The sequence below is a fragment of the Camelina sativa genome, chromosome 6 (assembly GCF_030686135.1).
Source record: "Camelina sativa cultivar CO46 ecotype springtype chromosome 6, ASM3068613v1".
Lineage (NCBI taxonomy): Eukaryota > Viridiplantae > Streptophyta > Magnoliopsida > Brassicales > Brassicaceae > Camelina > Camelina sativa.
In genome coordinates, this window is record NC_141885.1 from 3,473,958 (window position 1) to 3,486,280 (window position 12,323).

A 12,323-nucleotide genomic window follows, 5' to 3' on the forward strand; every position below is an offset into this window, starting at 1 on the left:
AGTATGAATCTAATTAAATTATCGGTTTAAATCTGTCCACGCGTAATAATAATCTAATAAATATCATCGGTATATCTGTCCACGCGTCCGCGTAGACGATTAGGTGCTAAGGTATTTTCCACCATACAAAAGAAAAGTGAGAGGTCTATCTACATGCAAATCTCCGAAATCTGTAAAGAGATTAGGGTTTCAGAGTAAACAACAACCAAAAGAGTGAGTGAAGCTGAAAACAGCCATGATCTGGCTTGGTTTGAAAGAGAGGAGGTCTAACACTTCACCACCTTTGACAAGGTCCCAAACCTATCCGTTGGAAAGTATCCCTCCAGAAATGAAAGAGGATATTCTCATGAAATTGAAGGGAAAGTACATCTCCAAGTTCATCAGCGTTTCTAAATCCTGGTCATCGATAGTACGGAGTAAAGTTTTCACCAAATTGTACCTGAATCAATCTTTGGCTCAGCCACATATTCTTCTCTCACTAATCTACCGTGGAGACAGGGAGAAACAGGTCTTCCACTCTTTCTCTCAGGAGGATCCAACTTCTGATCATCATACGGTCAGTCGTAACCGGTATCATGACTTTTCTCCACCTGTACGTGGCTTGATTTGCTGAATGAATGTTTATAATCTAGTAATGATTGGGAATCTACACCGTTAGATGTGATAATAAAAACAATCTCATTCGTTTGGTGCAATTTTTAAAAGATGCGGCAAGACGAAGAAACACGATTATTGGAAAAAAAACTTGCAACTGTTGGGATCATTAATAATTCTAAACGGTTAGATGAGATAATAGAAATAATATCATCCGTTGGATTTATGTTGACACCAAAAAAAAGAGTTGAAAACTTGTTTTGATAGTCTATAAAAGTTTATATATAATAAACAAAGAGGTGTAAAATATAAATGTGTATAGAGGTGTGAAACAAAAATGTGTAAAAATAGGTGCGAATTTTGAAAGATGAGGGGGCGATGAAGAAACACGATTATTAGAAAAAAAAACTTGCAACTGTTGAGATCATTAATAATTCTAAACCGTGAGATGAAATAAAAAATATAATCTCATTCAATGGATTTAAGTTCACTTTTATATATAATAAACAAAGAGGTGTAAAATATAGAGGTGTGAAACAAAAAGGTGTAAAAATTAATATGCACGATTGTTGGAAAAAAAAAACTTGCAACTGTTGGGATCATGGAGAAACATCATAATCAAGTACCCGAGAAGGGTCTCATACCCAATAGCTTAGTGCATCATCAATTGCTTTTGGAGCAGACCTAGCCAAGAACAGAGAAGCAGACACAACCTCTCGTCATTAATCTCTACTCTTTGTAATCACTTTCTTACTTTCATTGCTTTTTGGGAGAATAGTTACTTTTGTGATATCTAGAAAAGTTTTTTTGAACCCCTTTTGTTTATTGAATCGTACTTGATGCTATACTTTATAATATTAATGTAGTTTCTTTGCATCATGAGCAAGAAGTTACTTGCTGGATTTTATGGATTGATTCAATAGAAATTCATGGTTCGCTTCAATTAGTTTGTTAGATCATTATTTCTGGTTACATATTATGGTTCTTTTGGGACATCTTTATTTTAATGCATGTGTTTGGATTAATCACCAAGCACTGATCTAGAGAGCGAGAGCACTAACCGCGTTATCTTAGTTCTCCGAACTAGTAATATACCAAAACTTCAGGTTGTAACCTGCGTAAGTTTAGTTGCAGAGTTTGGTGAACGTATTGAATCGTTTTACTTGCTGGTTGACATGCGTTGTTGTCTGCAAAGATTGAGTAATAGAGTATGGGAACTTTAGACTTTTTTCCTGTGATCTATAGGCTGTCAGTTTATTCGTGTTTCATAGTTGAGAACCTAGACCAAAATTATTAGTATTTAAATTAGATCTTAACACTTGATTTGCTTAAAACCATGAAAACTCTGAGATGACTCCCAAACGCCCAACACTTTAGTCTTATAGTTTTAACCGCTTTTCTCTATGTTTTCTTTTTTTGCATTAGATTTTAGGAAACCAAAACCCCAACTCTTCTTTTCGTTTTGGCCATAGTTTTTTCTCTTTTAATTCAATTTGTATTAACTATTATTGTCACTGGGATTGATCATAAAATAATTGATCAACTGTGTACTTATAGTCGTCGTGTGGTCTTTTCGATTAAAAGATTTTAAAGTGAAGTTTCACACACATCAGCATGGGAAGGCTATCAAAATATGTGAGAGAAATAATTCGTAACATATTTATGGTATGAAGTATTGGTCGCCACTCAAATTACTAACAGGTTGTTCATCTGTTATCCTGCTTTGCTTTGTTTGCATTGTGCATATGATGATCCCATTCCTATTGATTATATTCTATAAGTATATACTTGAAGCTTTGGTCATTCGCTCTTTTTCCCTGTAATCTCTCTCTCTCCCTCTCTCTCTCTCGTTTATGTTTTAATGCGACTTGTGTTTGCAATTTGGGTGGAACTTTTTGTGAGTTTTGAAACCGTAAGCAAAATTATGTCAGCTGAAACGTTTCTGAGAATCGATGAATTGTTAAAATACACTTGTGTGAACCTTTGTATCAATTTGTCTGTTTATCAACGTCTTAAAATTTAAAAAAATTCTGGCATGACGTGACACCTCAGTGTTTTAGTGCATTATGGAATTGACATCTCACTGAAATTTTAATTCAATCTAAACATACGATTATACATAGTATCAGACTTGATTAACCACTAATAAATTAATATTTGTTAATATCAGAATTAGTATATGAAAAAGTCAAGATACTATTTAAAGATTTCACTTGTTTAAATGCAACGGTTGCAGTTGCAGAAAATTACAGAAGAAGGCGGTTGTGATTTCACGCGGTATTAAATATTATAAATAACTGATTTAACGGTTGAAAATGAATGTGTTTGTAGAAGATTTATGACTGATTAACTAGCCGATACGATAGCGATTAAACAAAAAAAATTTACTAAAATAATTTTTAAAAATATTAAAATACCAACAACTACATTATCATAAAATAGTTATTCTAAATTTAAACAAATTGATTTTATAAACAAATATAGTTTAGTTAAAGCATAAACTATATCATAAAACATTAATCTTAACAGGCAGATCCTTACTATGGGACCGGAACTAGACTTGGAAGATACATATATGTCCACATCTCTTCCCCCCTATGTCTTTCTATCTCTTTTTTTTGGAATCCATCTTTTTCAATAATGTATAAGTTGACGCAAACGCATTTGCTGGTTACTAATCTTTCAGAACATGTAACGTTAATCCTATTCTTTTGGTCAATAAAAAACACCGAATGAGGAGGATCTTCCCCGAGATCAAATGATGGCAGATCAGGTCTCCACACAACGAAAAGTTTGGTCCAAGAAACAACCCTATCTTTGACACTGTTTGTGACCCATACCTCAATCTCCCCTAGTTGATCATGTTCATCGTTTATGCGTTGGCGAAGCAAAGAAAGCTTATCTCCTCTAAAAGCTGATAAGGCTATATTATCATATGCACCACAGACAAAAGGAATTAGGCTCATATGCTTGAATCTTTGGATAAATGGTGGGCCATGATTTTCTCCAGCAATCCAATACATATTTCCTTTTAAGGACACACCAACGCACGGTGAGTATACACACCAATCCAAAGGAATGTCAAGATTTTTCCAAGAATTTGACTTGAGGTCGTAGATCTCAACCGGTGGGTCATACTTATCCGTGGGGAACCGGTTGTCTTCGAAAATATTTTTATTGTAAAATCTCAAGATTTTGTAGTTATCACGAGATACACCATCATATCCAATGCCGTAAAAATCATTAACAGCATAAGATTTCCTAGATTTGGTGACCCAACTAACTCGGTTAAAACAAGGGTTCCAAACAGCGAGTCTTTTGGGATGACGAAAGATGCATAGCAATAACCAATCGCAATGAACAATATTAGACAGCTTACCGCTTCCTCGAAACTCCTTTGGGAGTGGTAAAGAGGAATGATCGGCTTTGGACGCGGGATTAATGATCTGAACCTTATCAGTGATTCGTATGATATGTTCTTGGACCTGCTCTAGATGATCGTAGATGAATCTCTTATCTTTCAACAGAGCATTCCATCTTGTGTAAGTCAACTTGAATCGTTTTAGATCTTCGGCTGGAACACTACCAAATATTAATTCCCATATTTCGGGAGGTATAAATGAACCTTCTGACGAAGATGAAGCTTTATTTCGGGAGGTATTAGTTCCCATATTTCCCATATTTCCCATATGAGGGTTCAGAAAATTATTGCTGCAAGAGGTATGAGTTATGAATCTGTCGGTATGGATGTTTATATAGCACTAGATAAGGCCGGCGTAATAATGCGGATACAAATTTTAAAAATTATTGAGAATAATTAGGTAGTAATAGACATGGTTTTAGATTTTATTTTGTAACATTTTAATATTAAAAATTCATTATTTTGAAGGTTTTTTACATTATTTTATAATATTTTCTCAAATTTCTATGTACAATTTTTATTAATATAACAATTTATGACTATTTGAACTATGCAATATATTTTCCCACAAAAAGTATCACATCAAGCTAGATAAAGCTCAATCTTTGATCAACAGAAGAAAATCATTATGTTTTTTTTCTTTTAATTTGTTTTAATTAATTGAATTCGATTTAGATTAGGTTATATTTGTTTTATTATTTTATTTAGTTGGTTCAATAAATAGTGAACCGAGCAAAACCGATGTTTGTGGGTAATTAGGTGAAAACTATGTTTCAAAGAAGATATAGATCTTGAACTATGGAGTCTGAGAGATATAGATTGAGAAATATTTTCTCGGAGATATATAGCACGTGGTAATAGATTGAGCTCTATGTGGCTTGATATAATATCCTCTTGGAGAAATATATCGTTTTCCGTATATTTTCTTATTGGTTGAAGTTTTATAAATGACATAATATTTATTGTTTATTAATGTTTGTGTTTTTATCCAAAAACTCTTATAGGACATGGAGTACCATTTAAATATCTATAACATCGTAATAAACCATATTTTAAGTTTAATTATACATTTCATCTTAATGCATAGAACTAAATATTTTATATCAAACACAATTAATAAATCATATCAAGTCTATATCTCAGTAAGAATTGAAAATACAAATAAAAATTAACAAAATATAATTCGCAGTAAAACTGAATCAACATATTTAAGATATATTTGTTATGTTGTTATCTCATAAGTACTAATTTTAACTCATTTCATAATCAATTTTAAATAAGTGAAAGTTATAAAATAAAAACATATATAAAGATATATAGACATTACCATCAAATTAGTGAAGATTCATTCCTATAAATTATAATATATTTCGTATTATCTTATGTTTAAACATATGCATTACAAAAATACATGTGTTCAAATTATAAAATCAAACATAAAAAAATATGTAATATTCTTGAATCAATTTTTTAAAAATGATACATATTAATATTTGAATTTTTTTAATCTAAAATAAATTTCATCGTTAGACATTCAGTTTAGTAATCACATTTAACTATCTATTTCATCGTAAAACCATAATATGAGCATCATATGAGATAATATGTATATTGGTTAGTATTTTAAATTTAACAATAAACAATCAGTAAACAAATCAGTTAACATCCACAAAAAAATTTTGAAAATTCAAAAATATCCTAAATATTATTCTACTATAGGTCGTAATTTCATAAGTAATACTTTTGTCAGTTTTCATCAATAAACCAAAAATTCATTCTTACAAACTCAGTTTTTCTATTTTTCTTTCAGGTTTCTTATATTACTACATGCATTAAAATCTTTAAAATAAATCATGTAAAACTGTACTAATACACATCACGTATTGAAATTTTTTTTTTAAGTTCATTACTCTTTCAAGGTTTTGTGTGCTTACTTACAATAAAATTTATATTACAACGATAAATACAATTTATATTCGACTAAAATACAATTTATATTACAACGATAAATAACTTATGTTATTCTTTTTAACTTTGTTATTCATTATTTATTGATTAATATACATGTTTAATTAATTTCGTTTTTGTTAACACATGTCAAATTTTATTGAGAACACATGTATAATATAATTAGAAAATATATTGATTTTGTTAGTTTTCCTTTTTGATTTAGAAAAATATTTTTTATATATAATATAAACATGTAAAATTCTGTAAATAAAATTAGACACGTGTCATGATCTAATCAATATATTTGACACGTGTCAATATCTTGTTAATGAGTAATTTTGACATTTTTAATAAATAAACATATAAAATTCTGTAGTTGGAAGATATCTAATCAATATATTTGACACGTGTCACGATCTTGTTAATTAGTAACTTTGTCATCAAGGTTTATATAATAAGATGTTGGATATGTCACGTGGATGTAATAAAAGTCTAGGATCACACTTTCTTATTAAATAAATATAGATACCCAACTATATTAATTGAGAAGTATAAATAAGAAAATAATTTTATAAAATGTAAAAATTACATTGCCATACCATTGGTCTTAAGACAAATGTTTAATTTTTTAACGAAAGATAAATATAAATTTAATATTTAGACTAGTAAAGTTTTTAAATAATTATTAATTTCAAAAAAAAATATTTTCTCTCTTTAATTCATTATGGCCAAAAATTACTAATTAATTATAAAAAATTGTAAACCAATCAAAATTTTAAAAAGTAAGATTTTATATCTAAGTATCCAAATTATTCTTTTAATAACTATATTTGGAAGATTTTGTTAAGATTTTAAATTATGATTCTCCGAGCATCTTCCTTTAATTTCATTTACAGATTGTTTTGAATTATCATATATACATGTGGAGGTAATAAAAGTTTAGGACCACGCTTTTTTTAGTGGGAGTTATTGGTATGAGATTTTAATAGAGTTTTAAAGACTTTAAATGTTATGTAGATTTTGTTGTTACTATATCAAGATTCTGTTAAATTTTGTTAAAGTTTAGTGTTATTAGTTTGTTATTTGTCAAAAATCATTTAAAATCTTAACAAATTTGAGTTATTGGATTCTGACTTTTATAAAGTCAATAAAAGTTTTGTGTTATTCAATTAAAACAACAAAATATAGAATTGTTAATGAATTCAATTATTATGTTACTGGTTCATGAATTTGCACACTTTCTTTACAAAATAAAGTCATTAAAAGTATTATAAAAACTCAAAGATTGTTTAGATTACTTTACAAGATTTTAAAAAACTAATCAACAAAACTATAAAATACTTTATAGTAATCCTTAAAAATCTTTCACTTAATTCACTTTTGATGATTTTGTTGAAGTTTTCCAAATTCTTTATAAATTGGAATCCAATAATAAATTTAAATATAATTTTATTAGAAATATACGCCGACCATAGATGATCTTAATTTCATAAAATCATTCAAAAATAGAGCTTTGTGCAATAAATTAAGTGAGGGGGGTTCCACGTTTGAGCTCATCATGACGAATTTCATTATTTTATCATCGTAATCCAAAGTTTTAAAGTGATGTTGTTTGTAGTTCTTTAGGTTTGAGAAACTAACCAAAGGAAATATGGAGCACAAATTAAAAAGATGAAATCAATATCGTAGAAAGTATCAAATATGTGTCTATCTAAATCTTTAATTGACTCTAGAAAACAAAAAACATTATATTTATTTTAACCAAAAGAATAGGTGATTTTAACTGGACGAATTTTTGCTCAACAAATCCTTTAACTGTTTCTTCAGCTTTGCCATCTCTGCTGGAGCCATCCTGTAAGAAACCTTGGATAACAGTGTCGTCCTTGGTTCTAGTTCAATCGTAAAAGGATTAGACCGAGATGGTGGTAATCCCTGCAATGAATGGAACACATCCTCAAACTCCTCTACCACCTGAATACCGCTAACCGTAGACTGCCCCACTGACTTTGGCATAGATATGGTAACCGAATAAGCCTCACGGTCCTTCTTGATCATCTTCCCAGCCTGCATGGTCGAGATCACGAGAATCCGCGAAGTTGGTCTAATTCCCTCAAAAACCAACTTCCCTCCTGGACGCTCAAACTCCACTCTACCCCGATGACAATCTAGATGAACCTTATGCCGATGCAACCAATACATCCCCAAGATAACGTCATACAACTCCACAGGACTGATAAGCAAATCCGCTGGCCACGACTCTCTTGCGATCTGAATATCAATACCTCTCGCCCATCCAATCACTCTCAGAAACTTGCCTCCCGCAACTCTGACCACTCCCGCTCGCTCTCCAGGATCTCCTCTGATATCCGCACTCACTGCACACTCCGGAGTAATGAAGCTATGAGTAGCTCCATAATCAAACATAACATGAGACTTAAACCCGCCCACCAACAAGGTCCTTACACAAACCTCATGTGTTGAGAACCTAACATTTTATCACAAGCAAACATAAAATCTGAACTTACTAAGAATTCACAAAGACAGAGTACCAGAAATTATACATGTGATCGCCCCGACACTGGTTCCACCAGTCTCTACAGTCGTGTAAACCCATGGCGCTTGCTCGATCCGTGCCACCTGCTGCCCTCCCGGCTGCACCTGGTGCAAATCTGCCACTGCCCTCGGCTGCAACTTGGGGCACAAGGGCCTGATGTGCCCTGGCTCCCTGCAATGATAGCATACACGAGCCGCTGCCGTCGGAGCACTCCTCTGGGGACAGCTAGTAACCTTGTGATCCTTGCTCCCATAACCGAAGCAACTCGCACCACTTGGCTTCTGCATAGCCTTCCACCTCCTTTTGGTTCCCTGCGCAGGCTTGCCACCCTTGCTAGAACCTCCAAGATGCTCAGCCTTCCTAGGCTGAACTGTTGGACTAACCGCCACTGACTGTGCCCGGATGTCCTCCTCGATCTCTTCTGCAGTCTCAACCAGCTCTGCATGCGTAGCATAACTCCGACCTCTACAGTGAACCCTCAAATCATCACGTAGGGCCCTCAAAAACCTCTTGATCTGAGCATCCTCAGACTCCATAGCCCGACCCCCATACCTCAGAAGTCGACTGAACTCCAAGTCAAGCTCCCGCACTGACCGAGTCTCCTCAGCTAGTTAAGGAACTGCACCTCCAACCTATCTAGTGCCTCTCTAGGAAAATACTTGCGGTTGAACCCCAAGACGAAGTCAGCCCATGACATCTCCCTCTGCACCCTCCTAGAAGCCACATAAATCCACCACAACTGAGCATCCCCAGTAAGGTCGTGGACCGCTATATCCACCCAAAACTCCTCAGGACATCTGAGAGACTGGAAGTTACGTTCCACTCTCGTCCTCCACGCATCAGCAATAGTAGGATCAGTACCTCCCGAAAACCGCTCGGTACCAATATGATTCATCTCTCTCAGGATACTAACATAACGAGAATGAACCCCTGCATCCGCAGCCACTGGCTGTTGCACCCCCGTCGCCACTGGCGGCACTACCGGTGCATGAGCCGGTACCACTCCCGGTAACCGCTTCAACAACTGTGTCAGCAAACCCGCAAGATCAACACAAGAGACTCCACCCGCTGGGACTCCCACACCCGGAACTCTAGCATCACTGACCACTAGAGCATCAACACCGCCTCCTCCGGCCACACTCATGGAATCCCTGGACACCCTGCGACTCGCCAACACCCTGAGCTGGCACACTCTGGTCCGCAGTCTCGCTAACCGCTGGGACTCTGCCCTAACACGACCACGTCCGCGTCCATGAACACGACCACAACCAGCAACTGCATCCTCTCTAACCATTTGCACTACCATGAACAGAAGGCTAAACACGCAATCAAACATAACACGAAAACATAAACTCACTGTGGAATCACACTACAGGCTCGAAGAGGATGTTCTAGGACTCCATGCCACACACAATTGACTAACTCACATAATCAATTAAGACATGCAATCCCAAACATCTACATCACAAAGCCTAGTGAACCCAAACCCAAAACCGTAATGGCTCTGATATCAAACTGAAACGAACCGACCCGTTTTTTAAAATAGATTATAAATAATAATAATAAATACTCTACAACTAGTGGTCTCATACCCACTAGCAGCCTATCCACAAAAACACCAAACATCGAAAATAACAATACCAACAAATAACCAATAATCCAATAACCAATAAAAAATAACCAGTGTTAATTCGAATCTTAATCTAATGATCCAATCAACATAAACCAGTGAACCATCAATCCTATATAACATTCTAGGACTCAACTCTAGGACCCTAATAGAATCCAGACAACCAAGTGAACCACTAGAACATCCTCCTCTTCATTGCCTTGATTCCACGATCACACTTTGCCTTTACCTGCACCACAAACACAAATTGAGATGCATAAGTATTTGATAAACTCTCAGTGAGGCAATCCTCCCATCTACTGGGTTATACACAGAAGCAATTGAGATACTCTAACCATCAAACAACAATCAACAAAAAAACCAGGCACTGCGTCGACCGACGCCAAACTTGCATTGACCGATACAAAAGGGGATTGCATTGACCGATGCTCACATTGCATTGACCGATGCATGCTCGGCATTTCACGAAAAAATCCTAGTTGCATCGACCGATGCCTCCACATGGAATCGACCGATGTTCCTAGGTCAAATCGCGTCGTCCTCACATTTGGATCGACCAACGCACAAAATGCATCGACCGATGCACATGCCGAGCATCGTTTTCCCCAAAGCTTCTCGCCGGATCTTCATTCCTACAACCATTAAACTCGATCCCAAGCCACAAGAAGGCTTCACAAAGCCTCTAATAACGTTCTAACAAGCCAACAACACAGAAATAAGCAGATCAGAGAAATCTCAAGCTTAGATAAGCCATGGTCATGCACTCACCTTTGCCCACGACAATTCGGACTCTAAAACGCAAGATCTACACTCCTATGAAGCTCCTACAACGATCTAAGCCTTTCATGTCACCAGGAAACACCACAAACTTCCAAGAATCTCCCAAAAATGTCTAAGAACTGATATGCACTCTTTTCTCTCCAAAACGGTCAAACTCGTCGAATGAGACAAAAACGCGACTCAAGGGTTCTCCTTCACCCAAAACGCAGCGTTTAAACTAACTTGTCCACACAAAACCGACCTTGCATCGACCGATGCACCCTCTAAACCAGGATTCCGGTTTGCGGATGTTACATGCCATGACACCGTTCTCCTCCAACAACTCTGGTGAGAAGACGATGTTCCCAATTCCATCGTATCGTACCACGATGCTATTTCGTTCCAATAAGTTCACTTGCGTCGAGACGATGTCGGTCTGACGTGACGTCGTCGTTGCCGTGAAAGAATCTGGTTCATCACCTTCCGGTTTGATACGTCGACATTTCCCGTGAAACTCGCTGACGTAATTCTTCATCATCATGATCAAACCAAGATTCTCTCTTCTCCTTTTTTTATGAATAAAAAACTATTTTAAATTAAGCGTTTATAGTAGATTAGCTGTTAGACTATAAATATATATACATATATATATATATATATATATATATGAGAACTAGACTTCTTTTTTTTGATAAAAATATGAACTATACTTAAGCAGTCTAGATGGTTTTTTTTTGGGGAAAATAGTTATGAAAAACCTATTTGGTTGAGATTTTTTTTTTCCTTCAAAATACGTTTTCTATATAAAACTATACTTCATTTTTTTTTTGATAAAAATATGAACTATACTTAAGTAGTCTAAATTATCATTTTTTGCTTTTTTTGGGGGAAAAGCAGTTCTGAAAAACCTACAAATACTCGTTAGTTTTTTTCTAGTGTTTTAAGAAATTGTGTTCATGGTGTAAATCATTTTTTTAATACTACCAATTTGATTAAATATATACGTGCAGATGCTTTGGCGCACAAGGCACGTACAACTTTATATCATATTTTGTATGTGAACAATATTTCATCCAATTGGCTCATATGAGCTGATATTTTTTTGTAAAAAAAAAAACTGATTGAATGTAAGAGATTGGTTGAATATGGTAATAAGTCTTGTTACCATTTTTTTTCCAGTTGTTTTTGGTTTCAATGATGCTAAAATATATATGGAATTTTTTTTGTTGATTAAGAGATTCTAAATGTTTATGATAACTCTCTAATGATGCTAAAACTTGTATCCAATGTTTCTCAACTGGCACACAACTCGAGCTGCAAGGTTTGATGATGTTGTTGATGGTATTAAGACAAGTTTTGACACAAAAATAAACAAAATGAAAAAGGGCCTTTTTGTCGGACAAGATTGGTTACAA

The 12,323-nt window shown here is 34.7% G+C and overlaps 1 pseudogene; it reads right to left on the reverse strand.

Moving 5' to 3' along the window:
- Positions 1-3,134: 3,134 nt before the first annotated feature.
- Positions 3,135-4,274, reverse strand: LOC104793923 (F-box/WD-40 repeat-containing protein 1 pseudogene; annotated as a pseudogene).
- Between the last annotated feature and the right edge of the window lie 8,049 nt (positions 4,275-12,323).